Below are 23369 nucleotides of genomic sequence, written 5' to 3'. Positions count from 1 at the left end.
AAGTAAAGCTCTCAGTTTTTTAATATGCTGTTTAAGTTGGTCATAACTTTTCTTCCAAGGAGCAAGCATCTTTTAATTTCATGACTGCAGTCACCATATGCAGTGATTTTGGAGCCCCCCTCTTGCCAAAAAAATAAAGTCTGTGACTGTTTCCATTGTTTCCCCATCTATTTGCCATGAAGTGATGGGACCAGATGACATGATCTTTATTTTTTGAATGTTGAGTTTTAAGCCAGCTTTTTCATTCTCCTCTTTCACTTTCATCAAGAGGCTCTTAGGTTCCTCTTTTCTGGCATAAACGTGGTGTCATCTGCATATCTGAGGTTATATTGATATTTCTCCCCACAATCTTGATTCCAGCTTGTGCTTCATCCAGCCTGGCATTTCACAGGATGTACTCTGCATATAAGTAAATAAGCAGGGTGACAATATACAGCCTTGACGTACTCCTTTCCCAATTTGGAACCAGTTCTGCTAACATCTTCTTCAGTAAAAACCCTTAAAAGAGTTGATCAGTGTTGTTGTAGAGCTATAGACAGACTTTCCTTGTCAAAAAAAAATATGACTTGTTATCAAGGACGATTGTAATTTTTGCATCCGTTTTGTAGATTCCCTTATAGTTTCCACATTTCTGATAAAAAATGAAGATTTCATTTTCTGTATCTATAAAACAACCTTAAATATTTAGATCCATAGTAATCATAATTTAATAGTGAATAATCAGATGGGAGATTTTGAAATTCAGAAAAAAGTAGGCTTTCGGCTATTGTTATATTCTAGTGTTTCAGAGAAAATGATACTCAAACTACTCTCTATTAGTAACAGCTTTCCCTGGGCCTCTTAACTGCCACAGGGACCTTGCACACTCTCCCCATCCAATACCATCAGTCTCTTTTTGGCTCAAAAATGTTTTTTTTTTTCTTCTGTAAACTCAGCATAACTTAAAGCAGTCATGTTACACTTAACATCAGTATAAACTCAATTTCCACATTACTTTCAAAATCACCATCTCTTTTCCAACTTCACAGGCTTCAAGTTTATGCTTATTTGACTGCATTCTCTCCATTATCCTGTTATTTCAGTTTTAAGAACCCCTTGAAGCTTTATTGAGTGTCTTTCATTCCACACACTGTGCTAAGTGCTCAAAGTCAAATATTGAATGATAAAAATTTCTGGCCTCAGGGTACCATTTAGCTAGGAAAAAGTCATGGAAACAAATCAGTATAATGCAATGCCACAAAAGAAGTGTGTACTCAATATGAGGGAATGCTGGTCACTTCCTGACAATAGGTAGGGGCTGGAATACACAGGAAATACCCCCACAGAGAGAAAAGGTCATATCCACAGGTCTTAAGTGGATTTGAGAGTGATGGCTATCCAAGTACAGACAGCACTGGAAATAGACATGGGAGGAAGACAGTGGAGTCTGTTGGTAGGGGAAAAAGTTTGCTTTGGAGTCTTCCATGTCATGCTAATGCATTTGGACTTTTTCTTATAGGTATACAATGTAGGCTTTCATTTGGTATTAAAGTAAATGATTGAGTTTTCAAAAGATTATGGACAAAGTTATACGTAAAAGGAGAAGCCACAGTGAGATGGTAGCAGGGGTGCGATCACATTAAATCAAATCCCATATCTGCTGGATGGGTGACCCACCAACTGGAGAACAATAATACCAAAGAAGTTATTGCACTGTGGTGAAAGTTCTAGGCCCCACTTCAGACTCTCCAACCATGGGATCTGCCAAAGGGACTGGAAATCCCCAGGGAATCTGACTTTGAAGCATAGCAAGATTTGATTGCTAAACTTCCACATGACTGGGGAAACAGAGACTCTTGGAGGGAATAAACAAAACCATGTGTGCACCAGGACCAGGGGAAAGAAGCAACGATCCCACAAGAGACTGAAGTAGACTTGTCTGTGAGTGTTTGAGGGTTTCCTGCAGAAGACTGGGTCAGCAGTGGCCTACCATGGAGACAGGGCCACTGGCAGCAGCAGTCCTGGGAGGTGCATATTGGCATAAATCCTTTAAAGGTCACCTTTAGCCGACCTTAGAGCCTATAGGAGCACGGCCCCACCCATCAGAAAATTGGATTAAAAATTTACTGAGCATGTCCCTGCCCACCAGATCAAGATGCAGTTTTCCCCATAACCAATAACTCCCATCAGGAAGCTTGCACAAACCTCTTATCCTCACCCATCAGAGGACAGACAGAAGAAGCAAGAATTACAATCCTACAGCCTCCAGAACCACAGTCATAGTGATTTATTGTCACTTTGCTTATTTAAATTATATGCAGAGTACATCATGTGAAATGCTGGACTGGATTAGCCACAAGCTGGAATCAAGATTGCCAGGGGAAATATAAATAACCTCAAATATTCAGATGATACCACTCTACTGGCAGAAAGTGAAGAGGAAATAAAGAGCCTCTTGACTAAGGTGAAAGAGTGAAAAAGCTGGCATAAAACTAAACATTGGATACACTAAGATCATAGCTTCCAGTCCCATCACTTCATGGCAAATAGATGGAGAAAAAGTGGAAACAGAGACTGATTTTATTTTCTTGGGCTCCAAAATAACTACAGACAATGACTGCAGCCATGAAATTAAAAGAAATTTCCTCTTTGGAAGAAAAGTTATGAAAACCTACACAGCACATTAAAAAGAGACATCACTTTGCTGTCTAAGGTCCATATCGTTAAGGTATGATTTTTCCAGTAGTCATGTACAGAAGTGACAATTGGACCATAAAGAAGACTGAGCACCGAGAAATTGACACTTTCCAGTTTGGTGCTGGAGAAGACTCTTGAGAGTCCCCTGGACAGGAAGAAGATCAAACCTGTCATTCCTAAAGGAAATCAACCCTGAATATTCATCAAAAGAACTGATACTGAAGCTGAAGAGCCAACACTTTGGCCAAGTGATGTGAAGTGCCAGCTAAATGGAAAAGACCCTGATGCTGGGAGAGATTGAGGGCTGAAGGAGAAGGGCCAACAGAGAATGAGATGACTGGATGGCATCACTGACTCAAAGGACCTGAGTCTGAGTAAACTCCAGGAGATAGTGAAGGACAGGGAAGCCCGGTGTGCTGCAGTCTATGGGGTTGCAAAGAGTCAGACACGACTTAGCTACTGAACAACAACAACAAGTGAGATAGAGTGGGGATGAGTAAATCAAGAATCGGGGATAGTAGTTAGGATAAAATGTCAGGTTAAAGTGAATGATTATGAGGGCTTGAACTAAAGTTGTAATCGTGGGACAAAAATGGAGATGATGTAAGTTGCCATGTTGATAACATGACTGGTTATCAAAAGAATCATATGGTCAATGATCATGTTAATGGGGATGATCTATTTAGTATCTAAATTTCTCAACAAACTTTTTTAAGGGAAACAGTTTATTTTGCTCTCCTCATTCACTGACTCTCAGGGTCAGAACCTGAATCTTACATACTATGAAATGGCTATATCTTTGAAATATTAAAGAAGTACTACTTAGTCTCCAGCAGCAGCTCTATCCTCCCAGTGATTATGCTCAGCCACTCCTGCAACTTTTGTTTTTGACCTTCATTGAGTGTCCTAGTCATTGACCCCTTTCCTCAACTTCCATTCCTTCTGAATTATCTTCCTTCTCTATGCATTTTTCTATATGTCTGAATGTATGCATTTACTTTAGTCTCACTTTCATATAGAAAACTCAATCAAGTATCTGTCTTTTCTCTGCTTGCCTTGCTCAGATAAATACTGCTTGGGAGAAAAATCACATAATGGGCAAGGGCAACTTAAAATGCATTATCAATAATGTTAACCAGTCCTCACCAAAGTACACAATGTGACAATAATTTTCTATTCAACTCTTCTATCTCTCTTGCTCTTCACAAAGTGTGTTGGAGGTTTCCTGCCAGCTTCTCTGGTGTTTTACCTATTTCTGCCCCTTGGGGTCATTTAGTACAATCAAGGCAGCCAGGGCCTGGTTGCTGGTATAGGAAAGGTTCTGAGTGCCACTTAGGGAAAGATGGAGATGGGTTATGGGATAGGAACACAGAAAACGGACCTATTCCACAAAGAGTTTACATTCTATAAAAATTTCCAGTCACAATAGCTGAAACAACTTTAGCTTAAAAAGTTTACTGGAACATTGTCCTTCACAAGAATTACAGCTAATTGAAGAAGAAATCATTTATCATATCACACTCATTATCTGCCCAATTAATCAATGAAGTAACATAGGAAAAAGAACAGATTAATTGCTCTCATCAAAAATAAATGCAAGCACTTCTCCTACAACCATAGATACAAGTCCACTCTAATGACTCATGAATCAGAATATTGTAGCTATTTCATTCATCTAAACATTTCAACACCTTAGAAAAATAACATTTTAAAAACTAGGAGAGTTGTACCTGATGTTTTTAAAAATGATGAATATTATATTTAATTAGTAATTTTGTACACAAGACAGAACCCTGAATTACATTTTATATCTAAAAATGTAATTTTCACATCACTGATATTGACTCAGAGAGTAGTTCATCTAGATACTTTCACTAAACTTGAAAAATATTTTTCCAGTAATATTAAAATATTGAAAATATTTGGTCTGTGCAGATATACTAATGACCAATCAAATTACACAATGAAAAATTTAATCATTTTATAATTTCAAGCAAATGTATAAAATAATAAAATGACATCATATTGTAAGTCAATTGTCACTGATTCTTCAATTTACTAAGAAGTAAGTAGTTTAAATACTTGTTTGAATAGAGTAAATTTGCATCTAATTTATATTCAATGTCATGTAAAAATAAATCTACTTTAAAAATAATTTCTTACATGAATAGTCTGTATAAATGCTCAATTTTAATAGCATAAATGAGAGCAATTTAGAAGTGTTTCCAGTCTGAAAGTTCTGTTTAATGAATTATTTGAAATTGACTGAGTTACTTTTCAGATCAAAGGCCCACAACTAACATTTTTTTAATATACATCAAGCTACAAGTTTGTTTTTATCATTTTAATTTTAGAATATGTAAAAATTATTTTAAAAGAGATTAAAATGTTTTTGATTGGAACTAGGACAGCTGTGGTGTTGGAGAAGACTCTTAAGAGTCCTTTGGACTGCAAGGAGATCCAACCAGTCCATCCTAAAGGAAATCAGTCCTGGGTGTTCATTGGAAGGACCGATGTTGAAGCTGAAACTCCAATACTTTGGCCACCTCATGCGAAGAGTTGACTCATTGAAAAAGACTCTGATGCTGGGAGGGATTGGAGGCAGGAAGAGAAGGGGATGACAGAGGATGAGATGGCTGGATGGATCATCGACTGGATGGACATGAGTTTGAGTGAACTCCAGGAGTTGGTGATGGACAGGGAGGCCTGGCATGCTGCTATTCATGGGGTCGCAAAGAGTCGGACACCACTGAGTGACTGAACTGAACTGAACTGAAGACAGCTTAATGACTGAACTGACTTAGCAGCAGCAGCCTCAGCAAGACAGGTTAATGTTTAGACTTGAAAGAAAAATTGTCAAAATCTGTTTTTTTTTTTTTTTTTTTTTATAACATGAAAATTAACGCAATTTAGGTCAACAAAAGAGAAACATTACTGTCATAGAGCTGCTGCGTCGGTGGACCTGGCAATGGAGTCCAGCCATGTCTCTATGCTGGTCTTGCTTTTAACTCAACATTTCCCTGAATCTTTTAGAGAAGGGTGAGAAATGTGAGTAGAAAGAAGAGTGAGAAAGACAGAGAATGACTGAAAGGACAGAAAAGAAGAAACCTGAATAGGACTATGGACATTTTCTGAAATACCGATCAGAGTATTCACAGTTTTGATGACAGACATTTTACAATTTAGTTAGGTGCTAGTAAGAATAATTTTGAAGCACTTTAGTTGAGATGAATGAAGACCTTAGAAGATGGGATTTGGAAGATATTTTAATTTCTGCTAATTCTACTCTCTAGTCACTGCCCTCTAACAGACATACTTTACAAAAGTCTTTCCAAAACATTTTCGTTGAGAACCCAAGAACAAGGAGGGTTTACAAAAAATACCACGCATTGTACAACATAGAGAGGTCTATACATTATACACAAACTTTTTGTATATATTATACACAAAACTTGCATCACTTTAAAAGAGCCAGAGTTGGTTTTGTCACTGCCTGTCCCACCACCAAGAATGTGTCTTGTCTGACTCTGCTTAAGGCAGGACCATTGGTAAAAGAAGGTGCGGACTCAGCCCTTACGTTCAGTGATGACAAATGGCATAGATATCAGAGTGTTAGATAGGATATTTTGATTCTTAACTGTGGTCCTTAAAAGAAGGTCTGAGAGAGTTTTTAATTCTAGGTCTTAATCTGTATGCAACATGAGCAAACAGCTGCTCTTAGGACTTAATGTACTTCTCTTAGACAGCTCTGTGTGGAGATAATCAGCCTTCACTAGAGAGCAAGGTAACAGTGCTTTCCTCAAACTTGCAGAAGTCCATGATGCGTGGTGGAAAACTGGATTCTTCATAGAATCGTGGATACTAAACTCTCTCTACTTCCATTACAATTTTTTAAAATCATGGAATAGGGCATTTCGTAAAGAATAATTGGGTTGATCTCCAATTATTTCAGAAGTGTGGAAATAGGAAATGAAGACCACAGCTCTGTTACTTACTAATGGTCTCCCTATGATAGATTTTTTTTTGATGAATGAAGATGGCTTGTGAAATTATAATTAATCCTATTCTCTTAAGAGTGCACAGAAACCAGAATTGAAAATAAATCAAAATTTATAGTTAAGATCTAAAACATAGAATGATCCCATTCTTTCTTAGTTGTGTGCCCTCTCAGCCTCCATTTTCTCATACTCAAAAATGAGAAAAACAAAACCTATCCCCGAGACAGATAATATATGCTTCAGTACTTTGAAATTTTAAACATTATGTGAGTGAAATCTAATATCATTACTCCCATAACTTATATCTTACTGTTCCCCCAAATATTAAAGGCTATGATGGATTGCTATTCTCTGAAATATTAAAGGATGCTGCAGCATGAACTCTGGGGTAATTGCAAACCTAATCATAAGCTCCTGTTAAAAATGGAAGTTAGGTTCAATGAGGGCACAAAAGTTTTGTGACAGTGTACGAGAGTGAACTTACATTGATAGGTTTTGTTAAAGCTATCTTTTCTCGCCGTGTTCTATGGTGATAAACTGCAGCCATATGTAACAATTCAGATGCCTCTCAAAATCAAATGATTTGGATTTATAATTAATTTGATTATGCCACTGTCTCTTGTGAAGTTTGTACACACCATTTAAAAATAGCTCCACTCCCCACCAAGTTTACCAGATTTAAATGCTGCATTTTGCAGAGTGTATGATACCATAAAGATGAAATTACAGTGGTGTGATGGAAGACAGCCATTCTGAGAAGCAATATGAGTAATGCCCGCTTGAGATACTGATGGATAGATGGTCAGGGATCTAAGGATCAGTCATTGTTATTAATCATGTACTGTAATATAACTGATTGTTATTACTTCATACACTAGGTGGCTAGGAATGCAGCCAGTTCAATAAAATCATTTTAACTTCCTTTTCATGGTGGTCATTTTTCTTGTGTCTGCTTTCCTCCTTTGGTGTTCTTCAATTAAGGGAGAAAAGGACTTCCTTTCATTTCAGTGTTAGTGACCCATAATTGGGGTTCACTGGGAGAAAAAAATATGACCATGCTATTCAGAGTATGTCTTCTTCTGTGGTGTGAGGGTTCTGCAAGGCTGGCTCTAAACCATAAAAAGAATTAGGTAAGCTGTATTCCTCCTGACTCTCCACCTGTGGTTCATAGTCTTATTACTAAGGAGAGGTAAAGAAACACAAATTTGTCTTTTTTTTTTCTATATGGTAAGTACATTCAGATTTTTCTGTACATATTTAATGCAGAAAAATTTCTCTGTAAATGGAAAAATAAAAGAACTTCTAAATGTGGAGTAGACCATATGGTTTGCTATTTGAAATATCCCCATTTGAATTTTTCAGGAAATGTAACACAGCTAATAAAACGTGGCCATAAGTGTTGCATGTTCTGGACTAGAGATGTTTTAAAGGCAACTTATGGCCTTGAAGAGTCCCAGAAATTCTAAACTGTAGGGGATATTATTTTGCCTTTGCTGAATGCAGTGCTACATTTTAGAATTATTAAAAATTCAGATGAAAATGACTTTCATTTAGTAGAAGTGGAGAAATATCAATGAAACTCACCTATGGAGGAAAAGGGCTTTCCAGGTGGCTCAGTGGGTAAAGAATCCCTCTGCAATGCAGGAGACTCAGGAGAGGTGGGTTCGATTCCTGGGTCAGGAAGATCCCCTGGAGAAGGGCATGGCAACCCACTCCAGTATTCTTGATGGAGAATCCCATTGACAGAGGACCCTGGAGGGCTACAGTCCATAGGGTCACAAATAGTTGAACATGATTGAAGTGACTGAACACCCACGCACATGGAGGAATAGTCATCTGTGCATGACTGCATATTTTTGTCTGATGTGAATCTAAAGCATATTCAAGACCAGTGTTTGATTATACAGTATGCTTGCAGAGCTATACTGTAAATGTTAGAATTATGTTACATATTCAATCAGTTCAGTTGCTCAGTGATGTCTGACTCTGCGACTCCATGGACTGCAGCATGCCAGTCTTCCCTGTCCATCACCAACTCCTGGACCTTGCTCAAACTCATGTCCATCGAGTCTGTGATGCCATCCGATCATCTCATCCTCTGTCGTCCTCTTCTCCTGCCTTCAATCTTGCCCAGCATCAGGGTCTTTTCCAATGAGTCAGTTCTTCACATCAGGTGGCCAGAATATTGGAGTTTCAGCTTCAGCATCAGTCCTTCCAGTGAATATTCAGAATTGATTTCCTTTAGGATGGACTGGTTGGATCTCTTTGCAGTCCCTTGTTACATATTCATATATACACAAATACAAAACAATTGGAAAAACTTGCTACAAAAACCACAGGGGGGAAAAAGAATGGGAATATAATACATAATTTATTTGGTCATAGTCATTTTGGTAACTGATATTAAGTTTAAATGACCTTCTCTCCCATCATTTACTGTTGCTGTGAACCCAGATTTTGAGTTATTTTAAAAAGGGGCTGTCAAGTAGTTTTGTCCATTTGCATTTGCAAAAGAATAATCCTTTTGATTGTAAAAATTCCAGGCACTAACAGTGAGAGATTAACTAAGACGGTATTTTATTCCCTGCTGTAATGGTGAGTACATAACATTAAATGTACTGTTAATTCAACAAAATATTTTTATACTAATCCATTTGAATCCATCAGTGGGCCCCATTGTAACTGATGGATTACTGCATTACCATTTAATTTAGTTTTATTTTAAAGGCATAACACTTACTATCATTTTAGTTAATTGTACAACCAAATAAGGAGAGAAATTGCTTCAGGAAAATGAGTAATGTGAAAGAGGATTCTTGTTGTTAAGAGAATTATTATAAATTGTTTTCTTAAGGGCTTTACACCTAGAACTGTTTACACTCTTAACAGTAATCTTCAGTGTGACTCAGAGAAGAGGGGAGAAAGAAATCCAATTAGTGTAGTTTGGGAGTTCTACCTCTCCCTTAAAATATCAATAATAATATATCAGGTCAGTTTTTGACTTTAGTTTTTTTCTTAGAGCAATTTTCAAATACAAAACACACTGTGCTCAGAAGAATTACTGGAAATCAATTTCTGTTTTATTTATGATACTTGAAATTGCACCGCCTGCTATTTCTGCTCAGTTATGCCAGACTCAAATAATTTGTTAAGTATCTGCATGTTATTGACCCAATTTATGGACGTGAATGTTACCTATATGGTTGTGATTTTAGAAAACAATAGAAAACTCTTCTTTTGATGAAAATTGCTTGAATTTGAAACTTCTGAAATTCATATTAAATTGATCAGTTATAATTCTTTCAAATATGAGAATATTTTAGACTTTCAGAATTATTGTGAAGTGTACAGAGAGTTACCATATATGCCAGACTCAGTTTCTCCTCTTTCTAACATCTTATATTCCTATGGTATATTTGTCACAATTACTAAATGAACATTATTATATTATTGAATCCCAATCTTATTCAAACTTTCTCAGTTTTTCCCTAATGTCCCTTTCTTGTTCTAGGATCCCATCCAGATTACTTTATTAAATTGAGAAATCACATCTCCTTAGGCTCGTGTTGATTATGGAAACTTCTGAAATTTCCCTGTGTAATGTTGATAATTTCCAGGAGTACTGGTCAGGGATTGTGTAAAATGTCCATCATTTGGGATCTATCTTATGCTTTCATGATTAGACTGGGATTATGGGTTTCAGAGAGGAAAACCACAGAAGGGCAATTCTCATAATATCCTATCAGAGGTACATGCTATCAGCGTGACTTAGCACTCTTGATGTTGACCTTGATCATTTGGCTGAGGTTCTGTCAAATTTCTCCACCGTAAAGTCACTCTTTTTGTTTACTTCTCACAGTGTACAGTTTACTAGGAAGTTACAATGAGCAGCCCATACATAAGAAGCGGGGTGTTGTGCTCTCTCTTTTAAGGGCAGAATAAATGCATAAATCATTAAGAATTTTTCTGCATTGGAAATTTGTATCTTCTTCCCACTTACTTTTTTATTTAGTAGTTTATTTATATAAGTACAAACTAATGGATATTTGTTTTATACCTTGGGAGAGAAGCCAATACTATTCCTTTACTTTTATGTGTGTATATATGTTTTGCATTTAGCTGATATTGTTCCACTTTTGGCAACTGGGAACTCTTGCTTGGCACTGATATCCATTTTACATATCCCATTATTGTGTGGGATTTTTTGATTTGTCTGTATTTTGTTTTGCACTTCCTTGCTTTCTGGAAATACAAGATGCTCAAGGCTCTTGTTATATATTTCCTGCCCAGTGATAGAATCAGACATTTCTTCAAGGAGCCCTGGTCTTTGTATTGGAGAATGGTTTTGTATTGGAGAAAGCTTTAGGTGCTAGGTGTGTTCAATGGGTTTTTTGCTCTTCATGCACATCTTTGGTGAGATGCCTTGGGAAGTTTATCTGTATGTGTTTAATCAAGAAAAATTGAAAATATTAATGCATCTTAAAATACAATATAGATTGTATTTTAGATTGTATTTTAAAAATAAAATTTAAGTGACTTTTTAGAGATGTCTAAACATAGCCTACCAATCTCTGAGATTACCTTTGATCTTTGAAAGACAAGCAATTCATGCTGAGTTAGATCAACAGAAGGTAGACATTTCAAAGCAGGGAACTATTGTAAATGTTGTCTGAGATATGGATTCACTCACAAAAGTGGATCAAAATAGAGGCATGACCCTTCTACTGAGGTTTAGATAAATTATTTCTCTAAAAAATGTCCAATTTTTACATTCAAACAGCTCTTGTGGTTAATAATTTACCCTGAAATTTAAGCAAGTGTCCTGCCTCAGACAGAAAAAGTTTGACTTAAAGTTGACTGTCATTAGTTTGTTGTTGAAAATTCTTGCTTTTCCAATTGTGTAGCAACAATTATCTGGAAAGAGTTTGTGCACAGGAAAAATAAAAATGTGTGTTCTTTCTTATTTACAGTAGACTTGTGTTGATTTTGCGTCTCATTTACTAGTCAGTAAGTGTTTTAAGTGAACACTCTGATAGTCTACAGATCTTATAAACTTTAGTATTTGTTTGTTATGTAGTTAGTGAACAATAAAATTACAGTGTGTTCTCTGGAGATGAAGTAGTAGCAAAGATCTGTCACATTGGCTTCAGTAGGAATTGACTATTACCAAGTTAACTAAACTTACATGTCTCTTGAACAAAGTTCTCAAAGACCTAAAAGAGCAAGATTTATGCTTATCTAGTTTATAGAGTGATACTGCAGTTTTTAAAAGTATCTGACATTTAAGGAAAATAAACTACAAAAGTTTCATCACCACACTGGAATTAATGGCCAGGGTGATTGACTAATATACTGAATAGATCATATTTTTACTAAATTTATTCTACTAATAATAATGCTCAATAATCACTACTAATACTATTTGTTCAATAATATTAAATTCAATGTACCAGCCATTAAGCTATCACTTTGCATATAATATGAATTTAATGTCTACAACAGGATCACATGTTTAATACTTAATTCAAAAGTGAGGAAAGGGAGGTTGTGAAAGAATAGTTAACTTATCGAGTATCATATGGACAGCAAGGAAAAAGGCTGGTTTTCAATACAAAGGACTTCAGATTCATGTTCCTAATTGCTAGACCATATCACCTCATTGAACATGACTAGATTTGGGGGCATAAATCCATTTATAGCTTGAGTAAAAATTTGTCTGGCAGCATTATAAAAAGCCTAATCAGCTATATAAGGATGCTTATATAGATGCTAATCAGTCTATATAAGGTTGTATATTGCTATTATAGAGCTATGTGTGTACACATATATGTGTGCATATGCACATACATAAATATAGAGCAAGTGGGAGAGAGAATAAATTTAAATTAAATTTTTTTATTAAATTAATAATTCGATAGCATTTGGAGATTTTACTAATTGCTAATATGGCTTTCTAAGTGAATTTCGCTGTGGTTATTAGGATATCCCCTTATAGCTATTAACAACTCAAAGAGAGAGAGAAAAAAAAATAAAAGCATACTAATGTAGATGAGAAATTACTCATGTTGCTGAAACATTGTTCATTTGCTTCTGGCATAAGTTGAGGGAAGAGACCATATATTTATGTCACAACATAATGGCATACTGCAGGCTATTTCTATATGCATTCTCATTCCAGACTAATTTGTCAATTGTCGGTAAATTCAGCATCTTCCACATCCCGATAAATATAGATTTCTTTCTCAGTTGATGGTAAATACATTGCAGCTGCTCTCTGGCAGGCAGTAGATAGATGGAGACGTTAAGGTGACTTTCTTGCTGAGTGTAAAGTATAAAATCAGGCACTCTGTAGACAGTGTATATGGAATATGTTAGAAAAATAAGCTAAAGTCGCAGACCAGTCTGACCATAATCATCATGATTCTTGCCTTGGCCAGTGTGGTCACTTCAGTGGTGGGAAGGTAATTAGAAGCAGGAAGATCAGTCCACAACAAGGGGCTAAGGAAATCAGGCCTTGATTTCAATAACTTTGTGGTTTAATTAGCTTTGCTTTGATCTATCTGCCTCAAATTTTGGAAAAAGGTGAGAAATAAACATCTAATTAACTAAGAGCATAATACAAACTTTGATCTATAGTCATCTTTGATTCATTGTATAGTAATATTATCTCAAAAATGTTATAAAAGGGGAGAGAGTTCAAGTAAGAAACAGATATTAAAAAGAAAAGCATAGAAAGAAAATGTCATAATCTTTGAATAATGTAGTCCTAAGTATCATATTCAAATAAAAGTATAGCTCCATAAAAGAAATTAATTTGGGGAGATTCAAAACAAAATAAAGTTTTAAAAAGTAATGCACAGGACTTCCCTGGTGGTCAGTGGTTAAGACTCCACACTCCCAATTCAGGGGGCATGGGTTCACTCCTTCATCTAGGAACCAGATCCCATGTGCTGCAACCAAGACACAACACAGCTAAACTGATTAATTAATTAATTTTTTAAAAGTGGTGCGTATGGTAGTATAGTGATTCTCAAAGAGTGACATCAGGACTGGAAGCACCAGGAATCTTCAGAATATGTCAGCAAATTAAATTTTCAAGTCCCAACTGAACCTGACTGAATCTGAAACTCTGAGGATGGGGCCCAAGGATTAGTATTTCAATAAACTTTACTGGTGATTCTTAAATGAGAAACATTGGTTAAGTTGCATTCACTAGAGTTCCTGATTATAGAGTAAGACTGAATTTACCTGAAAGGAACAAATACAAAACTCTTGTGTGAATTAATGATATCAAACTGAGTTATTTGTAGATGTTATTATCACTGATATAGATTTTATTGTTGTTGTTGTTAAACAAATTCTTAATCTAATTTATTGGGTATCTTGGGTAAAAATAACATTCCACCTACTCAGAAGTGAGGGCTTCCCAGGTGGCTCAGTGGTTGAAAACCCTCCTGCCAATGCAGAAGACACAGGAGACGTGAGTTTGATCCCTGTTTGGTAACCCACTCCAGCATTCTTGCCTGGAAAATTCCATGGACAAAGGAACCTGGCAGGCTACAATCCATAAGGTTGCAGAGTCTGACATAACTGAGTGGCTGAGCTCAAGCACAAGCACTCAGAAGTGATTTCCGTACATTTTCCCATATAGATCTCATATCTCAGATTTGCAAAAACAGATATGGTGATCTAGATAGATGTATAAGGTCCCTAAGAGTTAACCTTCCTAACAACCCCTGAATTGAAGGGATCAGGAATCTAGAACATGTTATTGGTGTTTGGTGGCCAAATTCTAATAGGATTTAATTCATTAAATACTTATTGAAGGATGATTGTTAGTATGCCAATGAAGTTGGTGATTTGGAAAATATATGAACAAATCATGACTTCTGATATTAAATTGCTTACCATTTTTATTTACTTAAGAAAAATCTTGGAAAAGATATATTTTACTAGAAGGTATTTGCATAACTATAAATCATCCAAGCTCTCATTTTGTGTTGGCATTCCCTGAAATCAGAGCTCAAATTATTTTGGATATCCAGCCCAGGTAAATCCACATAGTGATCACTCATGAACAATCACTCACTCACTTATGAATCCACATAAGTCCCCTCATGAATACAAATTTGTGATTTTCTTTTAGAATTCATTCATTGTTGAGTTACAAAATTTAGTAGTAAATAATAAATTTATAGTGATCTTAGTCTCCAACAACAGAAGGTCATAAATTCTCAGCCTCATTACATTAAACACAAATTTTTGTGAATGATGTTTAAAAGCAGCAAATAGGTCAATTCCTAGTGTAGAAGTAAAAAAAAACCAAAAACCTGAATTTAGCATGAAGGAATAGAACATACCATATCCTTGTATAAAAGAAGGAGATAGCTGGATGACCAAAGAGTGGAAATTAAATGCCAAAATTACTGGCATTTTTTTAAAGGGAACATTTTTTTAAAGGGAGCAACTAAAATAGAACTCAGTAGTGTACCAATAACTGGAATAGACTTATAATGGTAGGGAAAGTATGGATTAAAAAAAAAAAAAGATTAGGCCTAATGGAATAATTTAGAATACAAATGTAGTCATATATATTTGGAAAATGAAAAGTTAATTTTTATTAGACTTGAATGAAAAATTGATGCTGGAACTAAAATGAAAATCTACTGAAGAATTGATTAAAACTCTGGTGATGATTAGAAATAATTAACAGGAACTAGGCTATCTTAAACTTGGAATCTAATAAACTAAGATAGAAATAAAAACATTTTTTGTTAAATGTACATTTAAGTGGTTATTTCTGATCACCTATTCTTTAGTGAATCCATGGAAAACTTAAAAGTCAAAATTATTCAGTAAACTATAGTACAAAAACCTCTGAGAAATTGACTGTAAAAATTAATATGAAAAAGTTAACATGTAAGAAGATCCAGGATGTATAACTGTTTACAACAACTTAGTGGAATAAGAAAATTTGAAAATTCTTTCCATACAATATGTAGAAATTCTGGAAAAATAAAGATAAAATTTGAACTTCTTGTTGTTGTTCTTCACTCATTCAATTGTGTCCAACTCTTTGTGAACACATGGACTGCAGCACACCAGGTATCCCTGTCCTTCACCATCTCCTGGAGCTTGCTCAAACTCCTGTCGATTGAATCAGTAGTGCCATCCAACCATCTCACCCTCTGTCATCCCCTTCTCCTCCTGCCCTCAATCTTTTCCAGTATCAGGGTATTTTCTAATAAGTTTGCTCTTTGCATCAGGTGGTGAAAATATTGGAGCTTATTTCAGCATCAGTTCTTCTAATGAATATTCAGGTTTAATTTCCTTTAGGATTGACTTGTTTGATCTCCTTGCAGTCCAAGGGACTCTCAAGAGTCTTCTCCAGCTTCACATTTCAAAAGCATCACTTCTTCAGTGTTAGCTTTCTTTATGGCCCAACTCTCACATCCATACCATGACTACTCGAAAACCCATAGCTTTGACTAGACGGAACTTTGTTGGCAAAGTAATGCCTCTGCTTTTTAATACACTGTCTAGGTTTGTCATAGCAGTTCTTCCAAGGAGCAAGTGTCTTTTAGTTTCAAGGTTGTCACTGTCTGGAGTGGTTTTTGAACCCAAGAAAATAAAGTCTGTCACTGTCTCCATTGTTTTCCCATCTATTTGCCATGAAGTGATGGGACCAGATGCCATGATTGTTGTTTTTTAAATGTCGAGTTTTAAGCCAGCTTTTTCACTCTCCTCTTTCACCTTCATCAAGAGGCTCTTAGGTTCCTTTTTGTTTCTTGGCATAAGGGTCGTGTCATCTGCATATCTGAGGTTATATTGATATTTCTCCCCACAATCTTGATTCCAGCTTGTGCTTCATCCAGCCCAGCATTTCACATGATGTACTCTGCATATAAGTTAAATAAGCAGGGTGACAATATACAGTCTTGACTTGCTCCTTTCCCAATTTGGAACCAGTCTGTAGTTCCATGTCTGGTCATATCTGTTGCTTCTTGACCTGTATCCAAGTTTCATAGGAGGTAGGTAAGGTGGTCTGGTAGTCCTATCTCTTGAAGAATTTCCCACAGTTTGTTGTGATCCACACAGTGCAAGGCTTTTGCATAGTCAATGAAGTAGAAATAGATGTTTTTCTGGAATTCTCCTGCTTTTTCTGTGATCCAACAGATGTTGACAACTTGATCTCTGGTTCCTCTGCCTTTTCTAAAGCCATCTTGAACATCTGGAATTTCTCGGTTCATGTACTGTTGAAGCTTGGATTGTAGAATTTTCAGCATTACTTTGCTTGCATGTGAAATGAGTGCAGTTGTGTGGTAGTTTGAATATTCTTTGACATTGCCCTTCTTTGGGAATGAAAACTGATCTTCCAGTCCTGTGGCCATTGCTGAGTTTTCCATATGTGCTGGCATACTGAGTATAGCACTTAAACAGCATTATCTTTTACGATTTGAAATAGCTCAGCTGGAATTTCATCATCTCCACTAGCTTTGTTCATAATAATGACCCATTTGACTTTGTACTCCAGGATATCTGGCTCTGGGTGAGTGATCACACCATTGTGGTTATCTGGGTCATTAAAGTATTTTTTTGTATAGTTCTTCTCTGTACTTTTGACACTTCTTGTTAATTCTTCTGCTTCTGTTAGGTCCATGCCATTTCTGTCCTTTATTGTGCCCATCTTTGCATGAAATGTTCTCTTGGTATCTCTAATTTTATTGAAAGATCTATAGTCTTTCCCATTCTATTGTTTTCCTCTATTTCTTTGCATTGATCACTAAGGAAGGCTTTCTTATCTCTCCTTGTTAGTCTTTGGAACTGTGCATTCAGATGTATATCGTTTCTTTTCTCCTTTACCTTTAGCTTCTCTTCTTACTCAGCTATTTGTAAGGCCTCCTCATACAACCATTTTGCCTTTTTGAATTTATTTTTCTTGGGGATGGTCTTGATCACTCCCTGCTGTACAATGTTATGAACCTCTGTTCATAGTTCTTCAAGCACTCTGTATATCATATCTAATCCCTTGAATCTATTTGTCACTTCCACTGTATAATAAGGGATTTGATTTAGGTCATATCTGAATAGTCTAGTTGTTTTCCCTACTTTCTTCAGTTTAAGTCTGAATTTTGCAATAAGGAGTTCATGATTTGAGCCACAGTCAGCTCTCAGCTTGTTATTGCTGACTGTATAGAGCTTCTCCATCTTCAGCTGCAAAGAGTATAATCACTTCACACACTTGCAAAGTAATGCTCAAAATTCTCCAAGTGAGACTTCAACATTATGTGAACCACAAACTTCCAGGTATTAAAGCTGGATTTCGAAAACACAGAGGAACCAGAGATCAAATGCCAATATCTGTTGGATCACAGAAAAAGCAAGAGAGTTCCAGAAAAACATCTACTTTTACTTCATTGACTATGCCAAAGCCTTTCATTGTGTAGATCACAACAAACTGTGGAAAATTCTTCAAGAGATGGGACTACCAGACCACCTTACCTGTCTCCTGAGAAATCTGCAGGCAGGTCAAGAAGCAACAGTTAGAACCAGACATGGGACAATGGACAGGTTCCAAATTAGGAAAGAAGTGAGTCAAGGCTGTGTATTGTCACCCTGCTTATTCAACTTATATGCAGTGTACGTCATGCAAAATGCCAGGCTGGATGAAGCACAAGCTAGAATCAAGATTGATGGGAGAAATCTCAATGTAACCTCAGATATACAGATAATACCACCCTCATGCCAGAAAGCAAAGAGCCTCTTGATGAAAGTGAAAGAGAAGAGTGAAAAAACTGGCTTAAAGCTCAACATTCAGAAAACAAAGATCATGGCATCTGGTCCCATCTCTTCGTGGCACATATGTGGGGAAACAATGGAAACAATGACAAGATTTATTTTCTTGGTCTCCAAAATCATTGCAGATGGTGAATCCAGCCATGAAATTAAAATATGCTTGCTCTTTTGAAGAAAAGCTATGACCAACCTAGATAGCATATTAAAAATCAGAGACATTACTTTGCCAACAAAGGTCCATCTAGTAAAAGCTATGGTTTTTCGAGTAGTCATGTATGGATGTGAGAATTGGACTACAAAGAAAGCTGACCACCAAAGAATTGACATTTGTGAACTGTGGTGTTGGAGAAGCCTCTTGAGAGTCACTTGGACTGAAAGGAGATCAAACCAGTCCATCCTAAAGGAGATCAGCCCTGAATATTCATTGGAAGGACTGATGCTGAAGCTGAATCTCCTGTATTTGGCCACCTGATATGAAGAATTGACTCATTGGCAAAGACCTTGATGCTGGCAAAGACTGAAGGTTCAAGGAGGTGAGAACAGAAGACGAGATGGTTAGATGGCATCACCGACTCAATGGACATGAGTTAGAGCAAGCTCCAGGAGTTGGTGATGGACAGGGAAGCCTGGTGTGCTGCAGTCCATGGAGTCACAAAGAGTTGGACACGACCAAGGGACTGAACTGAGTGTTTTTTTCTAGTGATGAACACTTTGGCTCTTTTATTATTCATTACAAAGAGTGAAACACAAATGTTTATGATTCACAGTTTTCAAAGACAAAGGCAAAGTAATGGCTTGGAAAGAAAATAACTATGCTCTGTGTTCAAATGAGGGAGAAATGTCTCCAGCTGATCCTCAGGCTCCGTTAGATGCAATCATTAAATTTAACTACATTTCCTCACAAAATTCCAGAAAACTGTCGTGGCAGCACCAATGAGAGGGATGTAAGTATATAACTTTATGTTTTTGCAATATCTATTAATTAAATTTTTGTTGAACACATTATATCTCACGCACTGAGAATGTCTGGCCAGAGGGATTCATATTATCATATACTAAAGGAAAAAGACAAACATTATGTCAACAAATAAAGTGTGATGTGATCATTAAATATTACATAGATAACCACAAAGCACAACAGGCTTAAAGAGAAGACTGGGTAAGTAGCTTTATCTGAGCATAGTTTCTTCAAAAGAGATTAAACTTTATAGAAAGATAGAAATACTCTAGTCAGAAAAGTAATACTGTGGCTGGGAAAGTTCCAAGAATAGGAAATACACACTTCCTATTCTCTGGAGTTTCTGCTGCTGCTGCTGCTAAGTCGCTTCAGTCATGTCCAACTCTGTGTGACCCCATAGATGGCAGCCCACCAGGCTCCCCCATCCCTGGGATTCTCCAGGCAAGAATACTGGAATGGGTTGCTATTTCCTTCTCCAATGCTTGAAAGTCTGGAGTTTCTAATTTATTTAATTACTTATTTCATTTGCTGATTACTTTATTGATACTCATTTATAGATACTTATTGATTACTTTCTTTGTTTTTGGCACCATATTAGGTAGGTGGAATGCAATAGTAATGATATAGTCAACTAATTTCCTAAAACACAAATATCCTCAGGTCACTTATTTTATAGATTTAAAAATATGTACTGACTCTTTCTTGACAATGAAAGTGTTCTAGAAAAGGAGACAGTTGTACATCTTGGCCACAATAAGACTCTTTAGGGAATATGAGATTTTAATTAAGCACATCTCCAGGTCTTCAATTTTCATGTATATTTTCTCCTACAGTAGATTTTCCTGAAAATGATCTTGCTGTCTAGAAATCCTCCTTTCCCAACACTTCTTTGATAATTATCATTGTCCTTTTTACTCATCCACCTTGAATGGTATTTTGTACATTCCCAAGGAACAGATATCTTCAGAGTTATAAACAAAAGGGCATTTCAAGAATTCATAGCTTCTGATAGTGATTTCCCTGAGAAAAAAGCCAGAAGGGCTTCATTAAGAAATGTTAAAGGTTGATTCTTCCAGTTCCATACTTCTTTCTCAAGATTGCTTTGACTATTCAAGTTTTTTTGAAATTCCATACAAATTGTGCAATTATTTGTTCTAGGTCTCTGAAAAATACCATTGGTAGCTTGATAGGGATTGCATTGAATCTATAGATTGCTTTGGGTAGTATACTCATTTTCACTATATTGATTCTTCTGATCCATGAACATGGTATATTTCTCCATCTATTTGTGTCATCTTTGATTTCTTTCATCAGTGTTTTATAGTTTTCTATACATAGGTCTTTTGTTTCTTTAGGTAGATTTATTCCTAAGTATTTTATTCTTTTTGTTGCAATGGTGAATGGAATTGTTTCCTTAATTTCTCTTTCTGTTTTCTCATTGTTAGTGTATAGGAATGCAAGGGATTTTTGTGTGTTAATTTTGTATCCTGCAACTTTACTATATTCATTGATTAGCTCTAGCAATTTTCTGGTGGAGTCTTTAGGGTTTTCTATGTAGAGGATCATGTCATCTGAAAGCAATCTTGAGAAAGAATGGAACGGGAGGAATCAACCTGCCTGACTTCAGGCTATACTACAAAGCAACAGTCATCAAGACAGTATGATACTGGCACAAAGACAGAAACATAGATCAATGGAACAAAAGAGAAAGCCCAGAGATAAATCCATGCATCTATGGACACCTTATCTTTGACAAAGGAGGTAAGAATATACAATGGAGAAAAGGCAATCTCTTTAATAAGTGGTGCTGGGAAAACTGGTCAACCACTTGTATAAGAATGAAACTAGAACACTTTCTAACACCATACACAAAAATAAACTCAAAATGGATTAAAGATCTAAATGTAAGACCAGAAACTATAAAACTCCTAGAGGAAAACATAGGCAAAACACTCTGACAAACATCACAGCAGGATCCTCTATGACCCACCTCCCAGAGTAATGGAAATAAAGGCAAAAATAAACAAATGGGACCTAATTAAACTTAAAAGCTTTTGCACAACGAAAGAAACTATAAGCAAGGTGAAAAGACAACCTTCAGAATGGGAGAAAATAATAGCAAATGAAGCAACTGACAAAGAATTAATCTCAAAAATATACAAGAAACTCCTGAAGCTTAATTCCAGAAAAACAAGCGACCCAATCAGAAAATGGGCCAAAGAAGACATACACATGGCTAACAAACACATGAAAAGATGCTCAACATGATTCATTATCAGAGAAATGCAAATCAAAAGCAAAATGAGGTACCATCTCATGGCGATCAGAATGGCTGCTATCAAAAAGTCTACAAATAATAAATGCTGGAGAGGGTGTGGAGAAAAAGGAACCCTCTTACACTGTTGGTGGGAATGCAAACTAGTACAGCCACTATGGAGAACAGTGTGAAGATTCCTTAAAACCTGGAAATAGAACTGCCATACGACCCAGCAATCTCACTGTTCGGCATGAATACCAAGGAAACCAGAATTGAAAGAGACACGTGCGCCCCAATGTTCATCACAGCACTGTTACAGCCAGGACATGGAAGCAACCTAGATGTCCATTGGCAGATGACTGGATAAGAAATCTGTGATACATACACACAATGGAGTATTACTCAGCTATTAAAAAGAATGCATTTGAATCAGTTCTGATGAGGTAGATGGAACTAGAGTCTATTTTACAGAGTGAAGCAAGTCAGAAAGAAAAACACCAATATAGTATATGAACACATATATATGGAATTTAGAAAGATGGTAACAATGACCCTAGATGTGAGATAGCAAAAGAGAAACAGATGTAAAGAACAGACTTTTGGACTCTGTGGGAGAAGGCAAGGGCAGGATGATTTGAGAGAATAGCATTGAAACATGTATATTATCATATGTGAAACAGGTCACCAGTCCAGGTTTGATGCATGAGACAGGGTGCTCAGGGCTGGTGCACTGCGATGACCCTGAGGGATGGGATGGGGAGGGAGATGTGAGGGAGGGTCAGGATGGGGAACACATGTACACCCATGTCTGATTCATGTGAATGTATGGTAAAAATTACAACAATAATGTAAATTAATTAGCCTCCAATTAAAATAATTAAAAAAAGAGAAACGTTAAAGGAATCTTTATCTTATTTCAGCCAGAGAACTTATTTTTGTCAAGGCTTCATTTTGTAATCCACCTGTCTGTCTGATGATTTTCCAGGCAAGAAAACTTGAATGGGTTTGCATTTCCTTCTCCAGGGGAATCTTCCTGACCCAGGATCAAACCTGGATTTCTTGTATTGTAGGCAGATTCTTCATCGATTGCAGTATAAGCAAAGCCCTGTCTACCTACACATCTACCTATATACCTACTTGCTTGTCTTGCTAATATGGATGATGGGTTTTAATGACAGGACATCTTTTATTTAGCTTACATGAAGGCTCTTTTATTTAAATTAAATGAGACACTCTGGAGCTCCAGGATTTGCAAATACCATTGTTCTTTGCATCTGTGAGGGATTGGTTCTAGGATGTGCTGTGGACACCAGAATCCTTGGCTGCTTCAGTCCCATAGTTGGCCCTCTATATCAATGGGTTCCACAACTATAGAGTAATGAATGACTGATGGTGTGTTAAGTTTGTGATCCATCATTGGTGTAATCCAAGAATGCAATACCTGAGTATACAAAGAGCTGATGGTATATGTTTTGAAAAAAATCTGTGCATAAGTAGACCCTTGAAGTTCAGAACAATGTTGTTCAAGAATCAATCATACAACTAAAACATGTATATAATATAACAGAAATTATTCTTTGACTGTGAAATATGTGGGATATTAATTCCCTAACCAGGAATTGAACCTGAGCCCCTGAAGTGGAAACTCAGAGTCTTAACCACTGGACCACCAGGGAAGTCCTCA

At 36.5% G+C, this 23369-nt stretch overlaps 1 non-coding gene across 1 annotated transcript; it reads right to left on the bottom strand.

Annotated features, from left to right (window-relative positions):
* Positions 1-23289: 23289 nt before the first annotated feature.
* TRNAG-UCC (transfer RNA glycine (anticodon UCC)) lies at positions 23290-23361 on the bottom strand. Its single transcript has one exon. It is a non-coding gene; the product is annotated as a tRNA-Gly (tRNA).
* Between the last annotated feature and the right edge of the window lie 8 nt (positions 23362-23369).

Source organism: Bos taurus, chromosome 1 (assembly GCF_002263795.3).
Source record: "Bos taurus isolate L1 Dominette 01449 registration number 42190680 breed Hereford chromosome 1, ARS-UCD2.0, whole genome shotgun sequence".
Classification (NCBI taxonomy): Eukaryota; Metazoa; Chordata; class Mammalia; order Artiodactyla; family Bovidae; genus Bos; species Bos taurus.
The sequence above is the reverse complement of the archived record's forward strand: the minus strand, read 5'-3'. Positions and strand labels throughout refer to the sequence as shown.